We start from the raw sequence: 22,701 nt of genomic DNA on the forward strand, positions 1-22,701 counted from the left end.
AAGGGAGTTGTGATAGTGAGCTATGTTAAAACTCATAAGGTTGACACCATGTAACCCATTTTCTTTTCAGCCTATTTCGTAACTACTGCTTTACACCATGCTTTTCCTTTATTTCTAAGTCTTATGGTTTATTTGCTATTTGAAAATTTATATATACCACAACTTTTTGTTTTTCTAAAGTATTCAAAAGAAAAGTATTGAAACCGTGTAATATTTCTTGTAATATTCTAAATTTTCTTATCTAAAAAGCATTTGAACAGTAGAGTACTTATTCTTAGTATTACCTTGTATATTCTTTTAATTTTCGAGGACGAAAATTTTTATAAGGTGGGTAGGATGTAAGACCCAAAACTTTTGAAAAGCCTTACTCTAAATTGATTTCAATTTAATTATTCATTAAAGATTTTAATTTTAAAAATTATTTAACTAAAGCTAATTAAATTAAGTTTAGATAATTAAATTAGAATTTTTCTCTAATTTTATAATTGTTGAATAATTTTCTATATTTGAACTATAAAATTTAGTAATTGCAAAATAATAAGAATTTTGTATAAATTGATTTAGAGAATTGAGATTTTGGAATTTAATATATTTTAATTTTTATGAACAAAGAAAATTAATTATATTATCTCTAATTATTGAATTAAAGTCTTTATTTAAAAATAATTTATAAATTGATAAATAATTAAATAGTATTTTTACAAATATTATTAATGGACTAAAAATTGATTTTTGATTTTCAATTACTCCTAATTTTAGTGAGATGACTGAACCACCCCTAACCCTAATTCCCAAATTGGGAACCCTAATTCTAAAATCCCTAATGAAACCTAAACCGCCTTCCCCCCCCCCCCCTCCAGTAAACAAAAGAAAAAGAAACCACCCTCTCTAACACATGAACTTCAGCCAAACAGAAAGGGAAGAGAGGAGAGGGATCTGCGGGAGAAGGGGAGGGGAGAGTGAGGGCGGCGCCGGCAAGCGTCACTGCCGCCGCGCCGTCAGGTCGTACAGAGAAGAGAGAGGGAGAGCTGAGGAAGGAGAAGAGAGAGAAGACCACGCTGCTACCTCGCCGCCGCTCACCGCGCCGTGTCGCGTCGCCGTCCAGCCGTGTCGAAGAAGAGGCGTCGCCGTTTTGAACCCACGTCGCCGTCACTATCGATTGGGCCAACTGAGGGAGAGTGAGAGAGGAACGAGAGAGCCCACGGTGGAGAAAGGGGAGATGCCGCCATTGTACCAGTCGCCGTCGAGCCCGCCGAGCAGAAGCTTCCATGGCCGTCGCCGTTGAGCTCACAAGTGAGAGAAAAAGAGTTCGCAGGTGAGAGAGGAAGGTGTTGCGCCGCCGTTCGTTGTTGTTCAGCCACCGCCACGCCTTGTCGTGGCCGGAGTTACCATCGCCGCGTGCCACCGCCGCTTCTCACCGCCGAGGGGAAGCCTTGTCTACGTTGCTGCCTTAGTCGCCGGTAAGTTGTGCACCGCCACCAGAGTCGAAGACAGCGCCAGCCTTGCTCTGATTTCAATTCTCCTATTCTTGAAACTGTAACGCTTTAAACCTTGCTCTGTTTTATCTTGTTCCTCTGTCCCTTCCTGGCTTAATTATAGGACTATGGATTACTGTTTTAGTCGTTGCTGGTTTACCGTTCGAAAAGGCATAATTGATGCTGAGATCGTTGTTGTTCTTGCTCCGAGAGAACTGATGTCACTGTCGCTGCTGTTGGTTCTGAATCCTATTACATTGATTCTGGTTTGCTCTTCTCCTTGGTTCTGACCTATTTGGCACATTCTATTTTGTTACTTTTAATTGCCATGTTCTTGTTTTAATTCAATTCTGGTCTTTGAATTGTTGTGAATCTTCCAGAGCTATGTTTGCTTTTGATTCTTATCCAATTCGAATCCTTGTCTTGCTGCAACCATCGTCACTGCCATAAGAGATTGACAATGCTGCTGCTTTAGTTACGTGCTTGTTGCTGCCATAAAAATTAAAAGAAAAGGGAGTTACCACGTTTAATCTATGTGAATTCAACTAATCGAGGTAGGGGTTTTTCTTAAAATCTAATTTACATTACAGAGTTGTGATAAATAGATATTGATGCAAAAAGATATATTTCTGTGATTATATTTGTCTTGTGGATGTAATGGATTGTTGGACTGGATTATTGGGTTCTTGATTGCTTGAGTGAAGTACGGTTGTTGTTAAGAAATGGATTTGGAAAATTATTTACTTGATTATTATGAAAAGTGATTTTTCTTGGTTTGAAGTTAAACTGGTTTGATTTTGAGTCGGTTTGATTTTATAAATAATTTAATACTTGAGCTGGTTTGGCTTTAAAAAGAGTTTTATTATTGGAATTGGTCTGATTTTGAAAATACTTTGATATTGGAATTGTTTGAGATTTGGAAATGGTTGAGAAAAGGTTTGAGAAATGTTTGGATGGGACCCGAAAAGGGTGGCAGTGTCCGAGTTTTAGAGGAGATGCTGTCGAAATTTTATAAAATTGGAAGTTTTATTTAAAGTAACTAATTAAAAATATTTGTTTTTAAGCATTATACGTTTTAAGATTGATTTGCCTATCAAAGAAAGAATTTTGTTTTGGAATTGAGATTGTTAACGAACAGAATGAAAAAGAGGAGGATGAGGATTTTATTTGAAATATGACTTTGAAATGAACTTGGAAATGAGATTTGGATTGATGAATGATTATGATGTTGAGATTGTTGAGATGTGAACTTGGAATTATTCATATGGCTTATGAATTTGAAATATCTGAGATACAAGGTTCCCTGGATTAAGTGCCGTGGCTTGCCACCACGTGTACCAGGTTGAAAACTCGATACTCTGTTGACCCTACGATGTAAGTGGGTGACCGGGCACTATATAAATTCCCGAGAATGTTACCCCCATTGAGTAATATTGATTATTTGAGAAAAAGCTATGCATAGACTCTTGGGGATGCACGTCGGGGGATAGTCTAAGTACAATTCAGACTTGTCGGGTTGGCTGGATAACCGACAGATGAGCCTCATCAGCCATAGGACAGGCATGCATCATATGCATTTGTATGCTTTGCTTGGGTTTGAACTTGTTTTGGTTTGCCTAATTGCTAAACTGTTCTTAACTGCTACTTGAACTATTTGCTGTAACTGCTACCTGCTTGTGTTTTCCTTGTCTGTCTTGCCTATGTTTGTCCTGGCGTGCTACATTTGAGAATGAACTTGGATGTTGAATTAATGATTGTGTTGTTTAATTGCGTGGTTGATTTCTGATTGAGATTTTCTTATAAGAAAGGAAAGATTTCGGATTTCTGAAAGATTAAACATTGTTTCTTTGAAAAGGGTTTTGAACAATTTCCTATTGGTTTTAAAAGATTCATAAGGTAATGATAATCACTGAGCTTGAAAACAGTTTCTTATTAAATATCTTCTTATGACAACTTTGAAACTCCGTGGTGAGACCGTGTGGTTAGGTTCTCACCCCCCTACAGCTTTACCTTTTCAGGAACCAGATGAAGAAGCATTAAGAAGAGTTATACTACGTTTGGTTTATATGTTGTTGTATTAATTAGATTATTTTTTTCCCCTCGTCTTTGTTATTACAAGTTTGTAAGAGGGATAGGAATTGTATGTTTTATACATATATTATATTGAATTATTATATAAGGAGTCTTGTATATGAATCTATGCCTGTTTGTAATTTTCTTAAAATAAAGTATTTATTTCCGGTTTTCAAAGAAATTAGCGATACAGTATCGAGTTACAGGCTCCTATTCTAGTATTTAGTATGTAAAGTAGTCGTAATACTTCTTGCTATCAGAGTAGCGCAGCCGGAAGCGTGATTTCTGATAGTGAGGGTGTTACACAGCATCGAATGGTAATGAGAGATGACTAATAATTAACAATTTTAAGGCCAAAGAAGCATGTTTTCAATCACAGCACAGAATTAGGAAGGAAAATGTAAAACATGCGAACTATATGAATACGTGTGAGTTTAGTCGATAAAATCCACTCAATTAAGTACAAAATGTACCACGAAATTGTGGTGCATCAAATCTCCCCACACTTAAACATTAGCATGTCCTCATGCTAAGCTCAAGGAGATATAAAGAATGAATGAGGGAAAGTAAGACTCATGAGATGCAACCTATATGAATGCAACTATATTCTAAGATGTTCCTATCTACTTGGTTGAAAGTAAATAACTTGTGAACTTTTTTACGTAAAACGAATCTAGAAAAAGTGTTACGAGTTTAAGTAACAATGATTTAAACAAATGTAGTTTAAAAAAGTAGTGTTAACTTAACTAGATTATACCCAGATGGTTATTACTAAAGAAAATATTTAAGTATGTGGTTATACGCATTTTGCGGCGGTTGGAAGAAAACTATCGCAAAATGTATAACGATAATTCACTCCATGTTACATATAGCGGTGGTTTATACAAGGCTGATTGCAATTCCACTCCCAACCGCCGCCATATGTGCTGTAATTATTCATTTTGAGGCGATTTTATAAAATCGCTACAAAATTTTCGCCGCTATCCGTTGGAATTATTGTAGTGATTTTATTCTAAACACATCTTAAAAGAATAATTAAGACAATAATTTATTAATTTTCATTTGGTAAAAAATGATTTGCATGATAGAATAAACAAATTTTACTAATGTGTTTTAAATGATCATTCGTATATAGAAGTAATTAATTTTTATTTATATGATAATGCTTAAATAATTATATATGCAAAACATGTTTATGCTAGATAGTGCATAAAATTTAAATCCTGAACAAATTATAATACAAAGAAAAGACAAATAAAATATTGTAAGAAACACGAAGTTTAGCGAGTATAGAATATACGTCGCATTTTCTTCCTCAAGGCCTTCAACAGGAACAAGAAAAGGAGATAGCATATCAAATATTTAAATTAATATAATTATTGCTTACCTCATCATGATGTTACTCATAATAATAAATATAGTCTTTTTCGCAACTTGGTGTATTAAACTAATATATTTTAACTGTCAAAATATAGTTTTATATACCGTCATGTCACTGCCATAAAGATATCCAACTTGGTATTTTCGGAAACATTTTAAGTGCATCGAAAAGTATTAGTTTTTCATTTATTTTAACTGTTAATTTCAATTAATATATATTATATATATTTTTTATAATTTAGATCGGTGTACCATTTATTTTAACTGTTAATTTTAATTAATATATATTATATATATTTTTTATAATTTAGATTAATAATTAAAATAACTAGAACACCAATACCCTGTGTACTTAAAATGTTTCCAATTGATTAATCAGTTATTGATTGCATTCAAAACTTGCTTATGCTTGATTTAGAAAATTCTACTACTCTTTCAATACGTCGTAGATTTTATTTTTCTCAGTTTTTGAGGCAAAAGTTTGAGATCACTAATAAATAAAAAATTTAGGGTAAAACCCTTATATAATCAAAAAAATAACCTAATATTACATAAATCATTTAAAATAAAAAAAAAACATTAGACATATGTCTTTATGTATATATCGATGTAAATTGAATTTAGATTAAATTATTAATTATTAGTTTTTATATTTACAGTAAAATTATAAATTAATCTTTACACTCATTGTTATTAGAATTGGACCGGATTGATAAACCAAAAGTCTGACCGATTTGATTGGTGAATTGAACCGAACACGTAATTGAAGCAGTCAATAGTAATTAAATTCGTTAAAAATCGGTCGATTCGCGTTTTAGACCACACACTAAACCACGCGGGTCCATGATGTACGTGCGCGCTGCTGAACTATTGTAGGAGCTCCGTCCACAACAATTCGAGGATGCAATCCTTCTCCGTGCCATCTTGCTTCTTGATAATATATGTGACAAAAATTTAATATATAATAAATCATGAATGAATTTTTATTTGTTTTAATCCTTTTAAGCATGGATTGACATGGATACCAAACAAGTAACAATTCATAATATACAAATGTATTGATATATTGATATTGATAAATTAAAAAAGTATTTTATACTAGTGATTAATTTATTATCTTTTTTTGCACCATAAATTATATCTAAGAATTGATATTGAATTATCATGAATATATTTTTTTAAAACATGCATTTAATTTTTTATTTTATTTTTATTTTTATTTAATTATGACCAAATCAACCGGGTAGATCAGTGACCCATCGGTTGAACTAGTAACCCAGTGACCCGATCGAATGACTGGATCAATTATCGATTCGGTTTTGATAACTATGATACTTTAAAAATTTGTAATTAGGTCATCCTTATATGAAGTATAATTTTATAATTAGGTCCCCAATGATGTTTACCATAAAAAAAAATACACATTTATTATAATGTCCTCTTTTTTTTCTTCTCCCTTTTTTCCTCCTCTCTTCTTCGCATTTCAGTTATTCTTTCCAAAACATCATTGTTGAACCACCATCAACTGCCCCTTATCACCATCGCCGTCGAGTCCCTATCCTTCACGGGCCACCCTCCTCCTCCTCCTCCATTATTACCATTATGAGCCCGCCTGCATCCCCTTCTTCCATTATCCCTTCCGTCCAGTAACTTTTTCTTCTCTTCCAATTCCAACATTGAACATCGATAACAAGAGAACAATTCCAATTCTAAACATGCTCAAAGTAAATAATCCAATGTCTAAAAAAAAAACAGCAACAAATCAACCTAATTCAGCGAATATTCTGTTAAATCAAACGTTGTTTGAACGATAGGGACTAAATTACAAAATTTAATTTTGTTTAGAGATTCAATTACAAACTTTTTAAAGTGTATGGACTAATTTGCAATTTTAGTAAAAGTATAGAGATCAACTGTGTAATTTAACCTCGAATTTACTAAATTCGGTTTACACATTTTAATAGTAAATCGAATTCAGTAAATTTGATTTATATAGATATATGCATGCATCCAAATAATATTTTTTGTTTCTAGTGATTCATGTAATATTGGGTTGCTTTTGATTTATGTAAGTGTTTTACCCTAAAAATAATCAAAATGTTAATTTTTTAGTTAATATCAGTAAATTTTTTTAAATCATTTTACTATAGGTTTTAAATTCTCAATTTTAACCTTTATTTAGATTCTAAATTTCAAACACTAAATTTTAATCACCTAAATCTTAAATATTGTAAAAAAATAATAATTAAAAAATAATTTTATAATAGAAAACTTAATTAATATTAAATAATTAAAACTTAATTTTTTATACTTATTTTAAATTTATTAATTAGTTGATTAACTACCAAATTAAATTACGAATATAATAAGCTTGAATTTGTTAGCACAATTTTTCTTTTTATGTACCTCGTACTGGTCACACATATTCTATTTCTATTAAATTTTATTTATTCACCCTTTACGCACCCCAATTTAATTATGATGTTCAAATAAAATTATCTTTAAAAAAATTGTTATAGTTCTTCCCCTTGATAGTAATAATCTCCATTATTTTTTTAAACCCTAGTCTTTTTGTCAATTCATGATGAATCGCAAAAGCAAGCAAGTCTCTTAACATAGAAAGCATGTTCCAAGTCAATGTTTTCTAGTTTGAAAAATTCGCAACCGCTTATATATTGTTATTGAATTAAATAAAGTTTATTTTTTAGATTAATACTATCACTATACTTGGATATAAATACACCAAAATTGAACAGAAAGTAGCTATTTGTTCTTGGCGTGACTCGTCAACCATAGGCTCCTAGTTTGACTAATCTAGAAAAGACATGCATTAAGCTCTTCAAATTAAAAGATACCACAAAATTATTGAATTAAATTAAGTTTATATATCGGAATGAACGAGTCAGTGCAATGTTGGTTGAACTACTCGCCATTAGAGTGTGTGATAATAATAATAATACCGGCCAAATTATACTTGGAGAGAAGAATGTAGCTTTTTTATTTTTTATTGAGTAAATTAAACCACCAATAATAATTTAGCACCAAAAGATTATGGGTGTGTAGAGTTTGAAACCTAGAAAATACGTTCAATCTTTTTAAACACTAGAATTTTTTATTTGGTTATTTTTTTGTTATAAACACAAACATGATTTTATGTTTTAATTTCTATTTACCAAAAATAATAAATTATATCTTTTGTGTTTGCATTCAATTGTTAGATTAAAAAATAATTGAAGAAAATTATCTCTTTTATTTTTTATCAATTTTAGCATTCAATCTATTTGTAATAAGAACTACTAGTAACAATCATCATAATTTTTGTATTTTTTTCTTGGCCATGATTTTTACAAACAAATATTTTTTTCATACTATTATTTTTTGTATTATTTTCTAAGTTTTGATTCTTTTTTATCAAAATTTCATTTATATTTCTTGTTCATAGTATCGATATTTTTGTTTAGAGCTTTTTCATATGTTCTCTGATGCATATTGTTGTATTTTTGTAATGGAATTTTAGTTCTCATTATTCATATAAATTTTTAATCATTTTTATTAATATATATTTTTTTATTGAACTCTTTTTTTTTTTGTTTAGCTTTGTATAATTTTTACCTGTGTTTTTAATTAACATGTACTTTATTTATTATTATTATTTTTTATAATATAAATTATTAATTTTAATAAAAATGTCAAATTAAAAAAATACTAAAAAAATAATGAAAAATTGACAAAAAAAATACTAAATTCCAACACATAAGTTTAAGTTCTTCACAAAAACAATGATAAAAAAGTGTTAAAAAATATGGTTTCAAATGATATAAATTTATTCTTTTAATAATTTTTTGTTTAAACGTAATTTTAAATAATATAATTTAAATAATATTTATTTTACTATAATTTATTTTAATATAAAATTATTAAATATAAATTATATTAATAATAACTCTTTTTTTTATCAAAATCGAACTTATAAAATTAATTTAATACAAATTTTTATTTTCAAATTTTAATCTAAACACATACTATGTTGATGAGAATATAAACTCTTGAAAAAAGAAAGAAAAAAAAAAAAAAAGACCCGTAGAATTTTCAAATATGAACAACATTTGACAAAATCCTCTTTCTACTTCTAAGATTTTGGCATACGCAGAAAGGCATGTTATTTCTTCTGGGGGCTAACTTGTTAGGTCACTATCTGTCATACATTAAATTGCCGTTGACCTTTCTTTATTTTCCGGTATTTTAAGTCAGTTGAAGTAATGAATAATCTCTTTACTATTTAGCCTTCGATTAAGATTGTACAGTTGGCCTCGAAATGTTGTTTTTAAGGGATGAGTATTTTTTTTCCGTACCAAGGTCTGGGTCAAAATCAAAATCGTTTTCGATTTTTTTTTTATTAAAATCATCTTTAATGTTACAAAACGTTATAAAATCGTCTTTTTCCACTTTAATTTTATTTTTTTTACCATATTATCCTTCATTATTAATAAAAATAATTAAAAATAATATTAAAAATTAAAACAAACTCCCCCCTCCCCTCCCGTAACCCCCTCAACCCACTCCATCACCCCCCACCCCTCATCCCTCATCCCTCATCCCTCACCCCTCACCCCACTCTCGATTCCCGTAACTCCCTCACCCTCTCAGCCCACTCCCTCACCCCTTCACCCTCCCATAACCCCCTCACCCCACTCCCGTCCCACTCCCGTCCCACTCCCGTAACCTCCCATCCCCTTCCTGATGCCCCTCTCTTTAAAACCCCAACTCCAATTTCAATTTCAATTTTTCTTAACCAAAACAGCAAACAAAATTTAAACAGAATTAATTAAGAACATAATTGCAAATAGGGAAAGAAAACGCAGAGACAAGGAGGTAGCGACAGGGACAGCTGCAGCGGATGGGTCGCTGGCAGTTTGGGCATGACGGAAGGGGGAAGAAGGACTGCCATGGTGGTCTGTGATTCGGTTCTGTGCTTGAGAAGGAGGGGGCTCTGTTCCGCTGCTCTAAAAGTTTCGTTTCAGTGAAAAGGAGAGCGAGCTGGAGGTGATGGGTCTCGCACAGAGCAAAGGAGAACCAGTGGCGATGTGGGTTCTGGGAAGAAGAAGGCTCGGTGGTTCGCTGATGATGGTGGTTTCTGGTTCGAGGAGGTGCAGGGGTGTGCGAGACAGGGGAAGAGAAAAGAAGAAAAGAAAGAGAGGCTCGCTGGCAGTTAGGGTTGCTGGCGTGGTGGAGGTGGTTGACGCGAAGGTGATGGTGGACGACGGCGAGGAGGAGCTGGCGCGATGGGTTCTGGGATCGCGGAGGTGGCTCGCGATGGTGATTCTCTGGTTCGGCGAGGAAGTGGACAGAGGAGAAGAGAAAAGAGGAGAGGAAGATGAAAAGAGAGAGGAGGGTGGTTGTGGTTCGGGTGGCTCGCAGAGGTTAGGCGAGGGGAAGAAGAAGAAAGAGAGAGGGAAAGAGTGGTCGCGGCGAAGCGTGGTGTGGCTCGTTGGTACGAGTGATGGTGAGGACAGCAGCTGCTAGAGGCGGCTGAGGTGGTCGCCGGTGGTGGTTCGGCCATGGCGAAGGTGAGAGGAAGAGGTTGCGTGACTTGTTGGAGGGTGATTGTGGTTCAGAGAAAAAGAAGAAAGGGAGAGAAAGTTTGTTTTAGTTTTTTACTATTATTTTTAATTATTTTTATTAATAATGAAGGGTAATATGGTAAAAAAAATAAAATTGAAGTGGAAAATGACGATTTTATAACGTTTTGTAACTTTAAGGATGATTTTAATAACAAAAAAAGGTCGGGGACGAAAAAAGTACTTATCCCTTTAATTTACATTAGAAAAATATTACTTTTATTGGAGGTTTTGAAAATCGAACGGTAGGATTAGAGATTTTTTTTAAATAAATAAAATAAATTTTTTAATTATAAAAAACATATAATTTGTAGTATTTTTACCAATTTAAATTTAAAAAATACTCACACGATGACATCTTTATATGAAGATGATATTGTGAATCTTTAGATAATTAATCAAACATATTTAGTCAAACATATAAACTTATCTAATGGTTCATAATGCTATCTTCATGTGAAGATGTCATCATGAGAGTATTTACCTTTAAATTTTATGTCTTATTTAGTTTATGTATAAACGAAATAAAAATGTACATATTTCGTTTATACTATAAATGAGATAAGGCACTATATGTGAAACATGTATATCTCGTTTATAGTGTAAATAATATACACACAATCTTATTTTGTTTACACTGTAAATGAAATAAAAGACAAGCAGTGACAATCCAAAAAATTTTATCAGTGGGTGCAAAATATATATAGTATAATAATAATTTATATAATTATACTATAGTATTATAAAATATGATTACTCATCAAATTATTTAACTAACAAATTAAAATAATAAAATAATAATTTAAATAATAAATAATTTAAAATTCCATTCTTCTTGGTTTCATATTTTGAAAAGATTGAATAATCTTTTCATTGTCAATACAATCAAATGTCTCTCTTTCTATGTATGTCACTAAACAATCATTTAAAAATTTATTTCCCATACGGTTGCAAAGCCGACTCTTTATGATGTTCATAGCAGAAAAAGTTCTTTCAACTAATGCAGTTGCTACAAGCATAACTAAAACCAAAGCCATAGCATTTACAATGTCTTGATCATTCCTTTGTAATGCTTGAGATAACTTGAATTCCATTAATAACAAAATTCACAAAATAACAAAATTGATCAATTAATAAAATATAAATTCAGTATAAAATATTTCTCCGTCAGAACACAATTACATCAGAACTCCATTAGAATTCCATCATAACACAACTATTAATTAACAAAGTAACAAATAATTACATTAGAACTCTATCAGAACACAATTACATCAGAATAAATTCAATCACATCAGAACAAATTAATGAACTATATCAAATTGAATGAATTAATGAACTATATCAAATTAATAAACTATATCAAATTAATAACAATGAAACAAATGAGAATAAAAACTGAATGAAGCAACTAAGTGAACTAACTATATGAATTATGACCAAGAGGCTAAGAAAACCAACACAAATACCATCTAAGAGGCTAAGACCTAACCAAATTATAAGCAGCAGAAGAGAAATGCAGGTACAAATCCAGAAGACTGATAAGAGGAATGCAGGTACGCAGCGGCAGAATCACACAAATCATAAGCAGTACCCAACGGCAGAATCAGCGGCACCCAGTGGCAGAACCAGTGACACCCCGCACCCTAAACTGCTGAAGATAGAACCAGATCCAAATGCCGAAGGAACGGGAAGACAGAACCAGAAGAGGATTGAAGGCTTGAAGCTGTGAAGACCAAAGAGGAAGACCTCACCAGACGCTGAAGGAACGCAGCGGCAAAACCAGACGCGGGTACGCGGCGATGCAAGGAGAAACCGATGGAGCCGACGCGGGAGAAATGCTGAACGGGACAACGACAGAGAAACTGGCGGAGTGGGCGAGTGGTGGTAGACGAAAGTAACTCTGGAGGGCTGGAGTCTGGAAGTGGAGGTTGGAGGCTGGAGAAAAGGAACAAAATTAAAAAAAAAGGGAGAAGGAGAAGGGGGTTAGCCCGTTAGGGATTTGGAGGGTGGGGAGTGGGGTCAAAATGAATTGGATGGGGGGGGGGGGCAAATTAGACAATTCACTGGGGCAGTTGCCCCTACTAGGTGCTGAGTAAATCTATCCCTGAGGACAAGTTATGACATTTATATTGTAAACGAGATATGGTATGACAGATTTTCAGCACCTATAAAAGGAGCTGCTACCATTTGCATTCTACATAAACATTTCACTTCTTCTCTTCTATTACTACAAGAAATTACCGGAATAGCGACCGATTTAGCAACCGATTCTGGTGGTCGCTAAAACCTTGGTCACTAATAAAAAAATAGCGACCAACTTCGGTTGCTAACCGTTAGCGACCGATTTTTTAGCAAGGCCACAAGCCCTCACCAAAGAGTATCGGTCGCTAAATCGGTCACTAGCATAATCGGTCACTAAATGGTGACCAAATTTTCCGTCGCTAAATCGGTCGCTGAGTAAATCGGTCGCTAAATGGCGACCAAATTTTCCGTCGCTAAATCGTTTGCCATGAAATCTGTCGCTAAATCGGTTGCCAATGCCTGATTTGAAAAGCTAAAATCAGCCACTAAATTGGTCGCTAATTCCTGAACTAAAAATCTAAACCGATCACCAAATCGGTCGTTGTTCTTGATTTTAATAATAATTTTTACTAATTTCACATTTACCACCATTAAAACTTAATTTTCTAATTTGTTTATGTGCATAATAACATAATAAAGTAATTTTCTAGTTAGGAGTAGGACCATCTTGAAATACAGGGGTAACTCGATCTGTCACTCCAATAAAAATAATATATCAACCAAACATTGGAAATACAGAAATGAATTTATCCAAACAAAATAGCAAGGTTCTGAGAACCGAATCGGTCATCGAACCATTCTAGTCACTGATTTACTGGTTTATTGGTCTAACCGGTCTAACCGTAGTTCAACCAAAAAATCGTTTTAGAATAAAATAATAAATAAATTATAAATAAACATCTTAAAATATAAGTATAGTTTAATATAAATCTTAAAATATCTTTTAATTTTAAAATACTACATGAAAGATCATCAACCAAAGCCATATGATCTTATAAAAATATACTAATAAAACTAAAATTAAATATAGAATTACAAGTCATCATCTAGATTTTCAATGATATAAAAAATTAAACAATTCTGATTCCAATGAATCGGAATAGAAATTGAAACTCTATATTTGGAAGTTTGATAATGAAAAAATGAGCATTGGCTACTCTTGCAGCTTCTTCAATCTCAACTTGGTCAGCATCAAATCTTTCTAAGAGTATGTTTTCTCTAATTGTTGTCGCAAACAAAGCCGGTTTTTGCCTCACTACTCCTATTTGCTGCCTCAACCATTTTAGCTTCAAACTCTTAACATCATGTCTATCTAGCAAAACTTGTCCTACACACAGTTTCTTCAATTAATTAGTGTAACATAACATACCATACCATATCATATGGCCTTTAATTAATATGCATAACTTCAGTTTTAGATTTTTTAATAAGCAAGTAAACTACATACTAAACAAGAATGCATTACTTAGCCATCCCTCAAATTAGGTGAGAAATTGTAACTTTTAAGTTTACCTAATGAAGGGTCATAGAATCTCTCTATGAGGGACACAATCGTGCTCTTTCTGGAGCCGCTGTTGAGCAATCCTCAGTGCAGATGAGTAACCTTGCAGTGCTCTATTCTCCCCAACAAATGCCAACACCACTCTGATTTAAACAACATTCTGCAAAACAAAAAAAGCCTCAACAACAATCACAACACCAACCCAGATGAAAAAAAGTTAAAGAAGCTCCCAAGATTAATACTTTGGTGTATTATTAGCCTGTTCAACAATGTTGCCTGCTTGAGAAAGAGCTTCTTGGCTTTTAGTACAGAGCTTAGCCAAAGTGGTTGTGTGAAACTGTAAATGGCTCCAATGACAGCTACAGAGAAATAAATCTATTTTTAGCAATAATTTCAACAACACAAAATCAATTATTTGATTTCTATTCACAATTTCACATTCAGAAATTAAAAGCAGCAACAAAGTAACAACTCCATTTTTAGCAACAATTTCAATAACACAAAATCAATTATTTGATTTTCATTCACAATTTCATATTCAGAAATTAAAAAAAAGCAGCAACAGAGTAACACATCCATTTTTAGCAATAATTTCAACAACACAATCTATTATTTGATTTCCAATCATAATTTCACATTCAGAAATTAGAAAAAAAGCAGCAACAGAGTAACAAAAAAAATAATTATTCAACAATTATTATTACAAAAAAAATTAATACCTAGGGCTAGAAGCTGGATGCTAGAAGCCTAGAACAGGGCAGAGCTGGCAGTGGTGTGGAAGTTGCTGGGGACAGTGGCTGGGAAGACAGTGGCCAATGGGTGGTGTGGAACAGAACTGGCGCCGGTGGGAAGTGGCTGCGCAATGGAGGCAGGAGGCGAGACCGGCGACGGTGGCTTCGATTTTCAAATCCAAACGGCGGTGGCTGGACAGACGTTGCGCCGGTGTCTTCGAAGCTCGAAGTTGGGATGGTGGCGGTGGCTGGACGGACTTGCACTGGGGGCTTCGATGAGGTTGAGACGAATTAGAGCTGGAGTCTGGACTCTGGACTACTACTTCGCGTTGTGGAGGCTGGAGACTAGAGGGAAGATGGGTCAGGGAATTTAGGGTTGCCCATCTCTGCACAATGAAACGCAATGTTTTTGTTAAAATTCAAAAATCGGTCGGGTCACGGTTTGGTTCGGTTCGACCGACCGATTTTCAGAACCTTGCAAAATAGCACTAAATTGGTATGCCCACAAAGTTCGAAGCTTAAAACTCATGTTTGTGAAATGTACGATCAGAATACAAGTATAATACTATAATGTAACTTTGTTCATAATGCTTATGCCTTTGATTTGCTTAGGATGTAGGTATGATGTCATTGTGAGCATGGCAATCTACTTGATCAAATTCATACTGAAATCCCATAGTTTCTTAGTCAAATCAGCATCAGTTTCATGGGAGGTTGTTTTAGACAGGTTGCTATCAGAGAAGTATTTTTCACTAACTCCCTTCACTTGTGGGTGCAATGCTACATAGCATGTTGTTGCTGCTCCCTACATAGCAAGCAAAATCTCATATTCAACATGATGAATGTTTCAACTATCTTGTATGCTAAATAACCATATATATATGATGTCATGTGTCATACATGTTGGACATTTTTAAGCACAAGTCTCCCAATTGCATTAACTATAACTGCATGAACCAAAAAATTGGATGGAAAATGAACCAAAAGCATACTTTATGAGTTCATAAAATAGTAGAAACTTAATTTCAAAAAAAAAAAGCAGCACTGATTTACAATTAAATTATTTTTTTAACTCTGACAACCCAAAACTGCAAACTTTTTTTTGAAAGATAAATACTACTACTCTGTCCTATTATTGAAAGGTGAATTATACAATTCATATCCAATTTTATAGATATTTCCAAACAATCACAAGTTGAGCAACAAAATTTGAAAAGCTAAGTACTATATTAAAATAAACAGAATTTGAAAACAATGTTTAAAAGTAATGAGATTCCAGGCGAACCGAATTGTCCTGCAAAAATGAATGCAACAGCAAAATAACTTTCTAGAGTTAAAAAATTTAAAATAAATAAATTGAATGCAGGCTATGTATAGCCCTTGTATGAAAACTAGAAGCAAGCTCTCGTTCCCAACATATTAGGTTCCTCAAGAAGTTATAATTTTCTATCATAAAATAGGTATTTCAGAAACATGAACAAACTAAAGCTACTAACAAACAAACAAGGGGGAAAGCTGAGTCATCTTAAGCCTTAATGCAAATCTAATTTTGCCGTTACTCTTCCAACAAACACTTCGACGAGTAATTTGATGACAAAGAACAGCTCTTGTAGCAATAACATGTTATCAATTATATGCATGTAACTGTAGTGGTAAAAACAAGAACTTGTGCAAAAAAGTCTAAGAATTCCCAATGTTCTCAATAAATCTTCCTTGGACTAAAGCTCTCACCAATTCGCTTAAATCTTGCCAGTGGAAGAAATATATCCAGTGTTGTAAATAGGATAATAAATGTCCTCTCGGTCCATCAATGTGCACCAAACCATCCTTCTAGGATACCAGAATGATGTTCTCCACTTGCAGATGTTCCAGACAGCGCATCACCTGCAATATCACCAATTCAAAACTGAATTAGTTAGAAAGCCTTATATCTGTTGCCTCCAAAAACTCATACGTGAAACCTAAGCCTATAACAGAAACTAACATCAAAACAACAATGATAGAAAAACAAATTAACCATAGCCAGTTCCACTAGGTGCAATCAACTATATACATCAGGAAACATCATACCATCCTATGTATCAACAACAAAAAAGCCTCATCTCACTAACCACTAGGTGAGGTCGGCTAAATAGATCAAATAACACCATAATTCCTGGTCAAAGAACACATACGTATTTAGCTTCTTTATACTTGAATCCTTTTAGTAACACAATCATATATTTTAATAAACTCAAACAACAAAATCAATTAAGGAAAGGGCATAGCATACCAATTATGATCATGTAAACAATGAGCACACCAATGTTATTGATTATGATATATAGCTGCACAAGTGCTTTCCCATATTTCCCAGATGAATCCCCATGAGGCCACCATAGGAAACAGCTTTTCCTGCCCTAGTGAACCTGATCAAGAACTCAATTGACTTCTTAGTCAACAAAGCCATGAAGACTATGAAGGCGAGGCCAGGCAACATCCCCAACTCCGTCAAGGTTGCAGGCAAGGCCATGATCCCAGCACCAATGATTGTTGTTGACAAGTTGAAAACTGCTCCCGAGGATGAAGCTCCATTGAAATCATCAAAGCAGCATCACTCTCTTGAGTCTTAGGCAACAAGGAAGCGTTCTCATTAACTATTGCCTTGTTCTTCCTTGACTTCTTTCTCTCAGTCTTAGGTGCATTGCTCACAATCATCATTTTCAGGTTCAAATTATCAAAGGTTTTGGAAAGTTTAAATCCAAAGAAGCTTCAGCTTTGTAACTGTGTAAAGAACAAAAAAATGATAAACAAATAAGAGTTTTACAGCTTAATCTGTTGGGAACGAGAGCGAGGTAGGTAAGAGAAGAAGGGAAGAGGTAAACGAAAATGTGAGTGCGCGACAGTATATATTAGCATCATTTAATTAACCCTACTGTTAGTGTGTATGAATGAGTCAGCAGTTATTTTAGCAACCCTTTAATCCCTTCTCCATGAGTGGATTGAAAGAAGCTCATTCACTCTCTTTCCCTCTGTTTCATCATCTGCTCATAGCTTCCAAGTGATATATTTTCCCTGAGTGCAAATAGATTTTGAGATGAATTATACTAAAACTTTGAAAAATAGCTCTGTGTATAGGCACGGACCCATGCATAGTAGTGAGGGGGCACTTGCCCCACTCTTATTTCATATTTTTCAACAAAAAAAATTATATATATATATATATGCCCCCATTTTAAATTTTAAATGACCCCAGCCACTACAAATAAATAAAGTCCAATTGTTAAAAGCCCCAAACTCATTTTACCTTTCTATCATTTTGACTATTAGTTAACCTAATTAAATTTAGTCTTCTTCTATTCTCAAATTCCAACCGTCACTCATTTATTCTTTTAAACCCTCTTCTTAGTTTCATATTTTCAATCTTCTTTTCTATTTCTTATCTAGTGATCATTTTCTCTTCATCAAAAGGTAAATTTTAAGTTTTCTATTTTGTTTTATATAACTCTCTATGACTCTATTTATTTTTCAATTTCATTGTTTCTCTTTTTGATATTTTCAATTGCAAATTTTAATTCAGACAATTATAGTTTAGGTATTAATCTATTTTTTATTCTCTTCATGAATTTATATATTTTATTTTATTCTCAATTTAGTGATCCTTATTATTTATTTATTTGTTTAACTTTCGTCCTATTCTATTATATGTAATTATATTGCATATAAATTTTTAAAGTGAATTGATCAATTTACTAATTTAAAATATATATTTTTTATTTTTAGAAATAATAATAAAAAATATTTCAAAAGAAAGCTACCACTAGAATCTGAAGTCACTCCATTATTCTCTTCTAATAAAAAGAAGTTCTTAGAATTGAAGCAAAAAAAGTTAGCGGCTATGTAATTTTTGGTTTTTTTTTATTCGAATAATTAATGTGCATTTTTATATTTTTAAATTTAAATTAATATATCTTTTTATTGTAATGTGTATTATTTTTGCCCCCTCAACATAAATTTTCTGGGTCCATCACTGTCTGTGTACTCAAAAATAAGGTATAATCTAAAAAAAAAGATGGAAAAAAAAATTGGTCAATAAAAAAGAAAGAAAAGAAAGAAGAGAAAGCTCAACTAACGAGCATAAGGTACTAATTAGTAACACGATGTATATATATTCTCATGCAAGTTTAGAGGATCACATAATAATAATGCTTTCTTCGCCTACTATTATTACAAATAATGGATATCAAATAATCATCATTCAACGAGAGACTAACACCTTTTGCTGTACTCAATCTTCCTTGGTAACTATCACAAAAAGCTTATAAATAACACATGCAATGTACAAACAGTTTTATAGTTAATGTATGTTATATATTTAATGTCCAGACTCCAGAGGCAAGATCATTTATGTTAATAGCGGCAAAATATTAAAGAGAAGGTAGAAAAATAAAGAAGGTAAAAAACCTCATTATTATCCAAATCAAAGGAACAAAATAAATTATCCTCAGAACTTGCAAGCACTAACCACAAATGCACACTATTCTACGAAAGAAAATGGTCATCCAAAAGATTAAATTAATGAAATTTTCTGGCAGTTCTACTACAGAGCTCAGACAACAAATCATGCGTACAAAATTTGCCCACAACAATTCACTCTCTGATTAAAAGAATTGCAGAAATAGAATGATAAATAAAGTGGCACAAGTGAGAAGAAGAAAAACTTTGCATTTGTATCAAGACAAGACTAAACGATCAAGAACTTGACTTCTTGACAAAAGTGTCATTTGCAACTTTGGAAACACCATAGGCTGAATGATGAATACAAAAAGGATTTATATGAGAAATTTAATAAATGGAATAAGAACCTGCTCTACAATGTTGGCTTCCACTTTAGCCCACTTTAATTTTAAAGTGTTATTCTAGCTGAATATATAGAATAGACTTGAAATTCAAGAACTCACATGATTTTTAAAAAACCTGAGCTAATAAGTTTGATATTGCTGGCAGGATCCATAAACATCAAGCATTAATTAGCAAAGGAAGAACAACCATTTTGTCCTAATACACATTACTTTTTTTCTTCTACATATCAAGTTATCATTTAAAATTTTCTGATCCAGTAGGTAAAATAGAACTCCAAAGAAAATGATAAAATAATTACCAATCTGAAGCTAACATTAGAAAACACCTCTTCTGGTTCCAACATATAAATCCGGTTTGCCAACTCGAATGAACCTTGCCACCGCATAAGAATATTCACAAGTACAATGAAATCTCAACCATCTCCATAATAGCAACCAACTTTCACAACTCACAAAAACATGAATTTCTTCTCTACAAATCTCTAATAGAACTCGGTCATAAATCGCTGCAAGCCATCAAAATGCGTAAAACCCTCAATATAAAGAAATAAACGAGAAAGGAATAAGAGGCATAACTTGCAAACATAGAAGACAGAGGCACGACGACGGCAGAGGAGAGACAGAGATCAGCCACAAAACACAAACACACAAATTTCATTTATCATTTGAGGCATTTTCGGAATCAATTAACAGGCATGCCATCATATCATAGAGAACAATCTAATTAATAATCACACTTACTAAAACAACTGAATGAAAAATAGAAAACACAAAGATTGAAGAATAGAAAATCACTAAAGTTTGAAAGAAAAAAAGAAGAAACAAAAGATCAATTCGAACGGAATCAAAGAAAACACAAGAAAAACACATTTTCTAGTAGGCGAATCAGATCAGAGAACGAAGAAATCAAAAACAAAGAAAAAAAACCTGAAAACATATTTAATTTGAGAGAAAGAGCGTTTTTATTTACCTCTTTGAAAGAGCCTGAGCTTCTTCCTCCATGAACTGGCCTCAATGCAAACAACGAAAAGCGATAATTAGAAAAAGAATTCGAAAATTCAGAGAGAGAGAGAGAGAGAGAGAGAGAGAGAGAGAGAGAGAGAGAGAGAATAGTGCGTGGATGAATGTGTGAACCTAACCGGAGCGGGTGGAGGAGGTAGGAGGTCAGGTAGCGGTTTCCGTGGGAGGAAGAAGACGGTGGTGAGACCTCAGGAGATGGCGCCGAGACCGGAGAAGACGACGCCGATGGGACCTCAGCAGATGGCGGCGAGACATGCGCAGAAGACGGCGGTGAAAAAGACGACAACGTGCGCAAAAGAAGGATGACAGTATCTGATTGGAGGATATGAGAATGGTGTGGGTGACTTAAGGTTAAGGAGGGTAATTTAGATAATATCTTTGTTTTTTTAAACTTAGCGACCCTTTTGTGATGGATTAATTTATAAAATTGGTCGCTAATTTAAAAATTAGCAACCTATTTAGTGACCATAACTTTAGCGACTGAATTAGTAACCAACCAGGTTATTCTATTTACCTATAAATCGGTTGCAAAATCGGTCGCTAAATTAAAAAATAGCGACCGATTTTAGCGATCGTTTATATTCTACTTGTATAAAACTAGTTGGTTGCTAATTCGGTGGCTATTAGTGACCGATTATGTTAGTGACTAAAATCAGTCGCTAGATTAACAATTAGCAACCAATTTAGCAACCATTAATTTTGTAACTGAATTAGCGACCAAACAGTTGTCTACCCTGTTTCACTATCAGTTACAAAATCGGTAGCTAAAATAAAAACTAGCGACCGCTTTTGTGACCAATAGTTCCAAAGACATTATTTCTATTTTGGTTGCTAAATCAGTCAATAAATAAAAAAATAGCAACCGATTTTAGTGACCGATTTTATTTTGGTTGTATTTAAAACTTATTGGTCGCTAATTCAGTTGCTATTAGCGACCAAATTTGTTGGTCGCTAAAATCGGTCACTAAATTACATTTAGCGACTGATTAAGCAACCAATATTGATTTGGTCCTGGAAGTTCTATATCGGTCGCGATTCCGGTACTTTCTTGTAGTATGTGTTTCTTCTAAAAAATCAGCAAAAATATATAGTAATAGTGGATATGTGGTTGTAAGTGTGTATCTCAATTATCATATGAGAAACAGTGACACTGGAGTGATATTTGAGTGTGATAATCCCATTCTGTTGTTCACTCAGTGAGTAAATTTTTTGTCCGAGCTAAAAAGTCTGATATTGAGGAGCGTTTGTGCTAGCGGGAGAAAAGAGATCAGAAAGGTTAGGTATAGGTTGCTAGCACCCGATGAAAAATGGAGTTTTTTGGTTTCGTCTGTTTTGGTTCTATGACGATGAGCATGTGCGCCTCATGTTTGACATCAATGGGAAAATCATGGTAGAACACACCACAAAAAAGACGTTGAGAATTATTAAAGTTACTGTCGGATTTAGCATCGATAGTTATTGGCGGATTTTGCGTCGGATACAAGATAGTTTAGATTTTTTGAAAATATTTACCGTCGAATTTTATATTCCAATGCTAATTCCGACTGTGATTAATGACGCAAAATATGATTTTATTGGCGCCACAGTTATCGACGAATTTACCATCAGTTTTAGCGGACTGTAAATGATTTTAATGAATTTAATGACAACTCTACCTATTTTAAATATCTCTAATAATGAGATATCAAAGTAACACTACTCCATTCAAACTCAAATCTCAAAGAGAGCTTGTGTTGATGCTCTTATGTGTTTTGGTGGTGCTTTGAGCCTTCAAACCATCTCTTATGTATAGAGAAGCAGATGTTAGAATTTTTATTCTAATTGTGGTCCAATTTGTTAATATAGAAATTAGTTTGGGTGGTATTGTAATTATTCATTATTATATTGACAGTTGGTCTGTTCTTTGATGGAAAGAACACGACTGTTCATCATAAACTTTATAAAATTTGGGTCCCCAATTCTGATCATAACAACAAC

The 22,701-nt window shown here is 33.3% G+C and overlaps 1 long non-coding RNA gene across 1 annotated transcript; it reads left to right on the forward strand.

Moving 5' to 3' along the window:
- The first annotated feature begins 784 nt into the window (after positions 1–784).
- LOC112727035 (uncharacterized) lies at positions 785–3,729 on the forward strand. The gene is made up of 4 exons (XR_003165552.3): positions 785–1,536; positions 1,621–1,741; positions 1,856–2,029; positions 3,480–3,729. It is a non-coding gene; the product is annotated as an uncharacterized lncRNA (long non-coding RNA).
- Positions 3,730–22,701: the final 18,972 nt, after the last annotated feature.

Source organism: Arachis hypogaea, chromosome 12 (genome assembly GCF_003086295.3).
Source record: "Arachis hypogaea cultivar Tifrunner chromosome 12, arahy.Tifrunner.gnm2.J5K5, whole genome shotgun sequence".
Taxonomy (NCBI): domain Eukaryota; kingdom Viridiplantae; phylum Streptophyta; class Magnoliopsida; order Fabales; family Fabaceae; genus Arachis; species Arachis hypogaea.